Genomic DNA, 10,409 nt, shown 5'->3' on the forward strand with positions numbered 1-10,409 from the left:
TCAACCTTGAGATTTGAACACAGACTCTACCATTTGCTGACTGTGTAACCATGAGTGGTCTCTCAAATTTTCTAAGGTATCTTTTCAGTGTCTGTATAATCAGTACAGTGACATCTCAAAAAGTTTTCACAAGAATTAAATGAACTAATGTGTCTGCTACATGGTAAAACTCAACACAACAAACTCAACAAACTTAGTGATTATTTTTAAGGATTAGCCCATATTGTCAATGAGAAATACTGGTACCAGTTTTTTTGTTGTTGTTGTTGTTTGTTTGTTAAAAGATTGACAATAATTATAATTATAAGCATATTCCTAATTTTTACATAGAAAAATCTCATACCTACTTCAGTCCTCAAAGTCATTTGCAGTCTATAGTTTTTTATTTGTCTTTTAATATCATTAAAAAAAAGCCCTTCTGGGCACCTGGGTGGCTCAGTGGGTTAAAGCCTCTGCCTTCAGCTCAGGTCATGGTCCCAGGGTCCTGGGATTGAGGCCTACATCGGGCTCTCTGCTCAGCAGGGAGCCTGCTTCCTCCTCTCTCTCTGACTGTCTCTCTGTCTACTTGTGATCTCTCTCTCTGTCAAATAAATAAATAAAATCTTTAAAAAAAAAAAGCCCTTCTATATAATCAAATCAATCATGTAATATCATTAAATCAAATGCACAAAACTTCATAGTGCTTGTCACAAATAAGAAAAGTTATTGTGCTCTCTGGAGGATATAAAGTCTGCTCTTTTTTTTTTTTTTGGATTTTATTTATTTATCGAGAGAGAGAGAGGGAGGAAGAGGAAGAGAGAATGCATGAGCAGGGGGAGTGGGCGTTGGAGAGGAGACAAGCAAAGGGGCAAGCAGATTCCCTGATGAACATGGAGGGGTGGGGATGGGCCAGGTCTCCATCCCAGGATCCTGAGATCCCCATCTGAGCCAAAGTCAGACACTCAACTGACTGAGCCACCTAGGCGTCCCATAACTCCTGCTCTTAAGATGCAGAGACAGAGCAAACATTTGTCAGATGAGTTTTATAAATAATAGACTTTCTAAAAATCATAGGAAATTCCATTTCACTATAGGTAGATGGTGCTATAAGAAGACATCATGATAAAGGAAAGATTTCAACCAAACCCTCAAGAAATACAGAAAGCCTTGGGAGATTATCCATTTTATTTTGCACCCAAAAACATCTTACAAAGTTGTGTTTATTACATGCTGCAGCTAATGAGACCACACACAATGAACTCAATTTCCCTCTCTGACTAACATAAGAGACTGCTACTTCACCAGTGAAAACTCCAGCCTCACTTTTTACTCATGCCTCCTGGATAAAACTTACCACACCCAATCACCAATCACTTGTAAAGTCACAGTGCTTCTGGTATTTCATTTATTTTACCATGTTTGACACAAGATAAGGTAAATTCACTAGCTGAGATGTCAAGATTTTGAGAAGAGGGATTAAATATTTAGGATTTTCAGTACAGAATTTTCCAAATTTTGTTCTGTAGAATACCAGGTCTTTGATAAATTTGTGGAGATTTTTAAAGCAGAATCACCTAAATTTGTGATTTACCATGCACTTTGGCAATTTTAAATGTTTTAAGAAGACTTGCCGTGCATACACCTGCTTATGCACAGCCAGCATTTGATGACGGAAACCTTTATTTTTATTATTTCTGTGAAATCAATGAGAGAAGTTGATGAGTTAAACTAACAGTGTACTAGTAAACCTTCTTGGGCAATTCAGTCACAACATAATCCTCAATAGAATACTATTGATTGAGATTAGTAACATCCATTCAAAACTTTCATTCATATTGTAGGTAATTTCCTTATAATAGAATAACAGAAATTTCTCTTTGTCTCATTACTAGGACTTTTCGTGGATTTCCTGAATAACTAATTTATCTTTATTGCAATAGGACTGTAAGTCAAGGACTTATATAACTTCCTTCTTTGTATTGGCTGCTAGAAAACTTAGAGCCAGATTTTGGCTTTATAATAGTCTCATTTCTGGCTTAATGGTATCTTCTTACCTTCATTTTCCATTTGACTTGTTCTCTTTATTTGCCCAGTTTAAGCTGCATTTTTTCCCATTCTCATTGAATATTATAAATTGCCTTGAAGCTTGTTTTTTTTTTTCTTTTGGAATAAGAGGGCTATAAACAAATAAATAACTTTATTTTACCAACTACCAACTTTTGTTTTCATTTGTTGTTCATTTCTTTGGTAGGATCAGGGAAGAACACACTTCGATTTAATCAATTGTTTTTAAAAACAGAGTCACATGATAATTTACCTCAAATATCTGAAGGAGAATGAGTCATTTGAACAAAACTCCAACAAATGGCATCTTTGCTCTTCTTTTATCTTTTAAATTCTTCTGAAAGTAGAGTATCAAAATGTTGAGGATTTATATATTGAAAATAAGTTATTTACTCCCATTAAACAGAATAGTTTCACATTATTTAGTTTCAGAATTTTAGTTGACACTCTTGCTTGTGCTCATGGCAAGAATGTCCAAGAGCAATAGGTCAGGGCTAATGAGAAGTCTGTCTTCACCCTCCCAGCCTTGAGGATGCTTTCTGTGTAGGCAGGGGGAAACTGGTTTTATTTCACCTATGAGAAGAAGAGATAAGCTTTTTTTTTTTTTTTTTTTTTTTGTATTCAAGTCATCACTTATTACCCAGTATGTTTATAACTGCCTGAGGCAAATAAGAACACTGGTGAGCTTAATAGCTATCTGACTTATCTGACTTTTTCACGCTAAGTGAAACCCGGATGTGATCACTGTGTTCTGTTGGAACAGATATTTCACAATTATATGAATAGATAAGAGTGCTGGCAGAATTAAGTGTCACATGTCCCTGTGATTGTAGGCAAGCAGAACTCAGAAAGACCTGCATCAAAGCAAGTATAAACCGTCACCCTGTGGCCAACTTTCGGTTTTGGCTCCAGTCATGATCTCAGGGTCCTGGGATCAAGTCCTGTGTCAGGCTCCATGCTAAGTAGGGAGTCTGCTTGAAGATTCTCTCACTTTCCCTCTATTTCTCTCCAAGCTCACTCTCTCTCTCTTTAAAATAAATAAATAAATCTTAAAAAAAAATACCTACGACATTATGAAATAAAAAATACTATGTAGAAAATACTAAGCCCTTGTTTCTACAACAGAGGTATGAGTCTTTGGGTATTCTACTGATATTTTATTTTATTAATTTTGGGTATGTTTTTTCCAATTTGGCTGTTTAAATAAACCCAGGCCTGGAAGCCACTTTGGAACTAGTGAGACTTATTCTTTCACAGATGCCTTATTTCCTCGAGAAGCTAGTAAACTTTTCACATAGGTCAGATTCTGGATATTGCAATTTTGTTATGTCATTAAACAAAAGTTTAAATCAAAGTCAAATTAACAAATCACTACCATTAAAAAAATGATTTCCTTATTGCATAAGATAATTAAAGGTATTCCTAGATTTTATAGCAATGCAAAACTCGGGACTTGATCCCTGATAAAGAGGAGAATCAGTAAACTATACAAAAAAGAAAAACTCAGTTTTCTAGGAGTTGTGTGTCCTTTTAAACAGAACACTTTACTTTTGGTCACCAAACGTGTGGAGGTTTTTCCCCTTCCCAGAAATTCTCTCTTTCTCTCTCTCTGCCCCTAGTTATTACAACCAGTGAAGATTTTAAAATCCCACTTGGAGGGGTGCCTGGGTGGCTCAGTGTGTTAAGGCCTCTGCCTTCGGCTCAGGTCATGATCCCAGGGTCCTGGGATGGAGCCCCGCATTGGGCTCTCCACTCAGCGGGAAGCCTGCTTCTCCCCTACTATCCCCCCACCCCCGCTCTCTGCCTGCTTCTCTGTCTACTTGTGATCTCTGTCAAATAAATAAATAAAATCTTTTTAAAAAAATCCCACTTGGAGGGATGCCTGGGTGGTTCAGTTGCTTAAGCCACTTCTTTGGCTTAGGTCATGATCCCAAGGTCCTGGGATCCAGTCTTGTACCAGGCTCCTCGCTCAGCAGGAAGCCTGCTTCTCCTTCTGTCTGCCCTTCCCCCTGCTTGTGCTCTCTCTCATTCATTCTCTCTCTCTGACAAATAAATTAATAAAAATCTTTTAAAAATTTTTTTAAATCTTTAAAAAACCTTAAAAAAATCCCACTTGGACATTAGGTGAGAGCAGGACAAAAGGTGGACAGCAAATTAAACTGCAGATTGAGTAGACAGGAGGATGTGGCCACTTGTATTTCCACCAGACAATGGCTACAGGAAAGAGAAGTGGCCCTCATAGGCAGGATCTCTGTCAGAGTAACAGTGTACAGAGTCCACCACGAGCTCCCAATTAAACACATGGGAGAGACAAGAACAAAAAACATTTAAAAGGAAGGAAAAATAAAGCTGGATGCCAGCTGGATTTCCTAAGTATGACTCAATTCAACATTATCTACCTGGAAACGGTGTCAGATCCAATAGGTTAAGGGCTCAGTCCCACAAAACTGCCTTCACCCCAATTGCAAGTGGGTCTCCAGGTTACCCACAACTTCTGTCCAATGTGGCTCCCATAGGAGATTCCTATGATGCCCTCCTCAAGTTCAATCAATTTACTAGAGTGGCTCAAAGAAGTCAGTGTATTATTTACTAAGGCTGACTAGTTTATTAAAGGACATGATAAAGAATACAGGTGAGCAGGCAGATAAAAAGGTACATAGGGCAAAATATTTGGGGAAGAGTGCAGAGTGTCTATGCCTTCTCTGAGTGTGTCACTCTCCCCACACACCACCAGTTCACCAACCTGGAACCTCTCTTAACCTCATACTACTAGAATTTTTATGGAGACTTTATCACATAGGCATGATCGATCATTAACTACATTTTCAGCCCTTTTACCTTCTCAAGAGAATGAAGGGTGGGGTAAAAAATTCCGGGCTTCTAATCACAGCTTGTTCTTTCTGGTGACCATCTCTCCTCCAGGAACCACCAAGAAGCTTACCTGGAGGAGCCCCGATAGAACAAAAGACTCTCCTCTCACCCAGGAAATTATAAAAGTTTTAGGAGTTGTATCAGAAACTGGGGTCAATGACCAAATATTAGAACCAAAAATGTTCCTAGTGCTCTTACCACTTAAGAAATTAAAAAAAAAAAAAAAAAAAGATATGAAGTCTAACAGTTCGGAATTACAAGGCAGCAGATGTGGGAGAAAGGGAAAATACCTTAGAATGAGAGTCATCTGCTTATATTCTGGCTCTGTCCATTACCAGCATCTGTGGTCTCAGTTCTCAGAGGACAGAATCCGTGAACCTATGGAACTACCCTAGCATAATGTCTGGCATATAGCAGATGTCACTAAAACACAGTTCTTTTCTCTTTATTGAATTTTCTCCAACCATTTGTGATAATCATTTCACAAATATTGGCCAATTACTTGGAAGGATCAATTTAATCTCAAACTCATGAGAATTCAAAATGCACAGAAGATCATTAACTGCACCTGAACTTTTACTGAGACGGTACTTAGCAAATTATTGACTCACTGACCTGGCTTTGTGACAAATTAAATATTAAATATTAAATATTACTATTTATATATATATAATATATATATATATACTGCACAAATTAAATATTACTATTCAACACATGGTACCTGAAGCTTCATGGCTTTTTGTTTGTTTGTTTGTTTTTGTTTTTGTTTTTCAAAATTATTTATTTGAGAGAGAGAGACAACAGAGAGAAACAAAGCAGTGGAGAGGAGCAGAAGGAGAGGGATAAGCAGACTCCATGCTGAGTACAGAGCCCAAGGTGGGACTCGATTGAAGCTTCACAATTTTTAAACAAACCTCATTGACTGGTTATCTATGTTTTACCTTCTTCTATCCATGTTTTACCTTCTCATGTGTCTCAGTATTCTCAATAAGCTACTTCTCTGCTTGATACATGAACTTTTAAATGCATCTTTGACTCTGTTGAACAAAGGGTGATGAAAAGATGAGATTCTGTTCGTTGAGAAATAGTTGTGTCTTTATTTACCTGGCTTGAAGCAAAAGTCAAGAGGAAGAACACACAGTACTACTTGTCTCGAGGAAATATGACCTAATAAGTAAGACAGGCAGAAAACCCAAAGATAACAATGACATGGGATTAAGTCTAAGAATTTAAATACAAAGTGTTGTTGCATCACTGAAGAGGTAGTAATTATGTTACCTAGGGTACATCATTTTTTTAAAATATATTGTTTTTATTTTCATTTTTTAAAAAAATTTTATTTATTTATTTGACAGACAGAGATCACAAGTAGGCAGAGGGGCAGGCAGAGAGAGAGGAGGAAGCAGGCTCCCCTCTGAGCAGAAAGCCTGACTCGGGGCTTGATCCCAGGACCCTGAGATCATGACCCGAGCTGAAGGCAGAGGCTTTAACCCATTGAGCCACCCAGGTGCCCCTACCTAGGTTACATTAGAAAGAGGAAGTGATATTTAAAATGTCTTTTAAAGAATGGGTAAGAGTTCAGTAGGTGGAGGGGCAGAGAGATTACTCTAAGCAAGGAGAATTTAGAAGATTCCAGAACTTAGTATCTCTGCTTTGGATTTATTTCAAGACATTTGGGTGGGAAGTGATAGAGAATGAAAACTGAAAATTATACAGTCTAAGAGTGTGAAGTCTTGGGTTCTCTGCTAATAAATTAAGGCATTATGTATATTTTGTTGAATAATTAAAGATATAAGTTTATTGCAGTAGCATCAGAATTTGCTTCCCTCTTCTTTTTCAAAGAACAGACTTGTCTATTTGAGCATTTTGCAAATTTTCCAGAATCAAAACCCCCTTTAATAGCATTTTTATGCATAGTATTAAATATTACTTTAATGATAATAAGATGAACCATATGAAATTGCTGATATCAACCATTTGGACTTAAAAAAGCGTAATTTCAGATGATTCAAACTATATTATGGCTACTGTACTTAAGCTTTTTCATCATTTCATTGATTTTATTTGGTCAATTGATTATAAAGTATGTTCTTCATGCTTTCAAAACTTATTTATGAAGATTTTATCATAGTTTGTTTCTGTACAAGTCATACTAAACAGATAATGTTAAAATCATTTCTCATTTATAAATATTACATTCATCTAAAAATTATATTAAATTTGATAATGAAAAACATTAATTTGTGACAAATTTGAAATGACAACGTATCTAATTTGGCCTTGGGGTCAAGAATAAATGTTAAAATGTCAATTGGAGTTTTACAACACTTTACATCATCAAAGTGGACAAAAAACAGTTTTTATAACCTTGAATTTGAAATTACTACAATTTACTGGGATGCCTGGGTGGCTCAGTTGGTTAAGCAACTGTCTTCGGCTCAGGTCATGCATGATCTTGGAATCCTGGGATCGAGTCTCACATTGGCCTCACTGCTCAGTGGGGAATCTGCTTCCCCCTCTGAGCCTCCCCCCTTCTCGTACCCTCTCTCTCTCTCTCTCTCATTATCTCTCTCTTAAATAAATAAATAAAATCTTAAACTATTACAATTCACATTTGAAATATCAATGGAATTATTTTTTTAATGTCCACAGTTTTTAAGAAATAAGGAAAATAAGGAAATAAAATATGAGTTTATCTGTAAACATTTTCCACAAATATCACATTCCATAGTCCAGGATAACCAAAAGGTCACCTGGTTCACAGCTCTTTTCTGATACTTCTGCTTTGTGAGATACACAGTTTTCTCACCTACACAAAGGCTTAAGGCCACCCTTACATAAACACATCTCCCAATGTATTCTTTTTTCCCTTTGGAAACTAGTTACCTTAAATTCACATGAGTAAAGAAATAATCTCCTAATTGATCCATAATTAACATTATGAGTACCCCTTCCCTTGAAATTAGTGTCCTAATAGTTTCTTGTTTGTCTTTTCTTGGATCTGTCCTAATAATAACAAGCAAATATCACTTATGCATGACCATACTCAAGTTTATAGGATTGACTTTGGAAAAAACTTCTATTGTGTAACTAAATCCCAGTAAAGGGATTTAATTCTCTTTGGGCTGCCTTCTTTGAGAATCAAACAAAACAGCAGCAACAACAAAACAGTATCAACAACAAATGACTACTTTATATAACAAATGGTAACTCACTGTATCAAACAAATGAATGGCTTCTTGAATGGCTGCTATGTTCACAGAAACTTCTTAGCTGGGAAATTAAAAAATATTTTGAAAATAAAAAAGTAACTATTCAGTTCCTAAATGTATTAGATCTCACAGTGAATAAGAGCTGTATGTATTAGTTTGGCTTCTCCAAAGCAACGCCTGAGACAAGGACCTGGGAGACATTCCCGGGAATAATAGCGAGAGAGCAGGGAGCGTGAGACAGGAAGGGAAAGAAGAAAAGCCAAAGGATTCCTTAGTGAGGTCCGTGCTGTGAATAACTGGGATTCCTCCAGGATATTTGGAAAAGAGTGCAGAGTGCCTTCAAAACTATCTTCTGAAAAATAAGATGCTGGAACATTTATCCATGAGAACTCCTTTCTTGGCTTACGTTTCTGTGTCTGCCACAACACTTAACTGTTGACTAAAAAAAAATGTGAACAGTTGGGTTATAGGGCAGGGGTGGAAGTTGCAGTAATTCTAAGCTTTGAGGGTTATGGAATAGAAGAACATGTAACATTTTATAACTGGTTACATAGAGCCATTTTTTGGGGGGAAACCATACTGTGATGGTTGAAGGAATAAAGAAAATTCCTATTCACTTTGCAAATTTAGCCCAACACCTGATCCTGCTAATTCTTGTCTTTGTTTCATCTTCCAGGCTCACTTCTCTATATCCTAATCTTAAAAAAACACAAGGAAGAACCAGAGATGTCTGTTTTGGTTTTAGTAGTCTTAATTTATTGTTTATATTCTTTTATGAGATAAATTTTTTAAAAAGTTACTTTCTTTCTTTCTTTTTTTTTTTTTTTTTTTTTTTGGAGAGGAAGAGAGAGGTGTCAGGGAGGGAGGGGGAAACAAAGAATCTTAAGCAGGCTATAAAGAGCCCAGTGTAGGGCTCGATCCCACAACTTTGAGATTATGACCTGAACCGAAATCAAGGGTTGGACACTTAACTGACTGAGCCACTCAGGGTGTCTCTCAGGTTTTTATTACTTTTACTTCTAAAACAGATTATGTTGTTCCTAGGCTCAGAATTGGTCATGCTGTGTGTCTTCCAAATAGGCTTATCAGTCCATTTTACCTTTAACATAGTCATTCTGTAATCAATGTGTACACAGACCTCAATGCATATACAATAAGTGTATATCTTACCACAAATGGTTGCCTTTTACCCATACGTTCTCCTCTATTTAACTGCTATAAAGCCTGAGGCTCTCATCCTTATATTTGATTCTTTGAGTGAGAGTGTATTTCTAGGAAGTTTGTGTAAAATATCTGTATGTAAAATATCTTGGGGGCAGCAAATACTGTATTGGTTAGATGTTTTTCATTTGATCATTAAGGAACAATTTTTTAATCTGAAGTAAAGATCAGATTGAGAAATTGGTTTCTGGGGCTCCTGGATGGCTCAGTGGGTTAAGCCTCTGCCTTTGGCTCAGGTCATGATCTCAGGGTCCTGGGATCAAGCCCCGCATCTGGCTCTCTGCTAAGCAGGGAGCCTGCTTCCGCCTCTCTCTGCCTACCTCTCTGCCTACTTGTGATCTCTCTTTCTCTGTCAAATAGATAAATAGAATTGTTTTTAAAGAAAAAAGAGAGAGAAACTGGTTTCCAAGTGGCAAGACTTAAGTGTTGGCAAGATGCTGACCATATATTTATATATTTATAACCAGTCATAAATCTTATAATACTTTCAAATGCAAAAATTAATGGGAATATATGTATTTGAGGGCACTCCCATTATAGTTACTCTCCCGGCTAAAGGCAACAATACTTTCTTAGATTAATTTATAATTTCTCTAATGCATTAAATTTAAATCTTTGAAAAATTGGTTCCTGTGTTGCTAACGTTAACCGCTGAATTGACACTACTTTGAAAATCCAGGTGGAATCCTATTTCAAAAGAAGAAGAAGAGGAAGAAGAACGAGAAAGAGAAGGAGGAGAAAGGGGGAGGAGGAATAGGAGGAGGAGGAGGGAGGGGGAGGACGAGGAGAAGAAAAGAAAACTGTGTTGCTTTGAAAATATTTAATTTTTCTAATTTATAGTGAAAAAAACATTTCCTCGTTTCTTTCACTAATATGTTCACCACGAGGGGAAGTCCTTTTCTCCATGCCAAAGACTTAAAGATAGTAGAATCAATTATTTAGCTGTATTCTTTGTAAACACATAGCTAGTTGAACAATGATGTGGGGGAAAGAAGAGTTATTAAACACTTCCTGCCACCAAACACCATGGGCCAGGGCCCTAAGGACAGTGACTCCAGC

The sequence above is a fragment of the Enhydra lutris genome, unplaced genomic scaffold (assembly GCF_002288905.1).
Source record: "Enhydra lutris kenyoni isolate GAN:26980312 unplaced genomic scaffold, ASM228890v2 scaffoldscaffold3, whole genome shotgun sequence".
In the NCBI taxonomy this organism is placed as follows: Eukaryota; Metazoa; Chordata; class Mammalia; order Carnivora; family Mustelidae; genus Enhydra; species Enhydra lutris.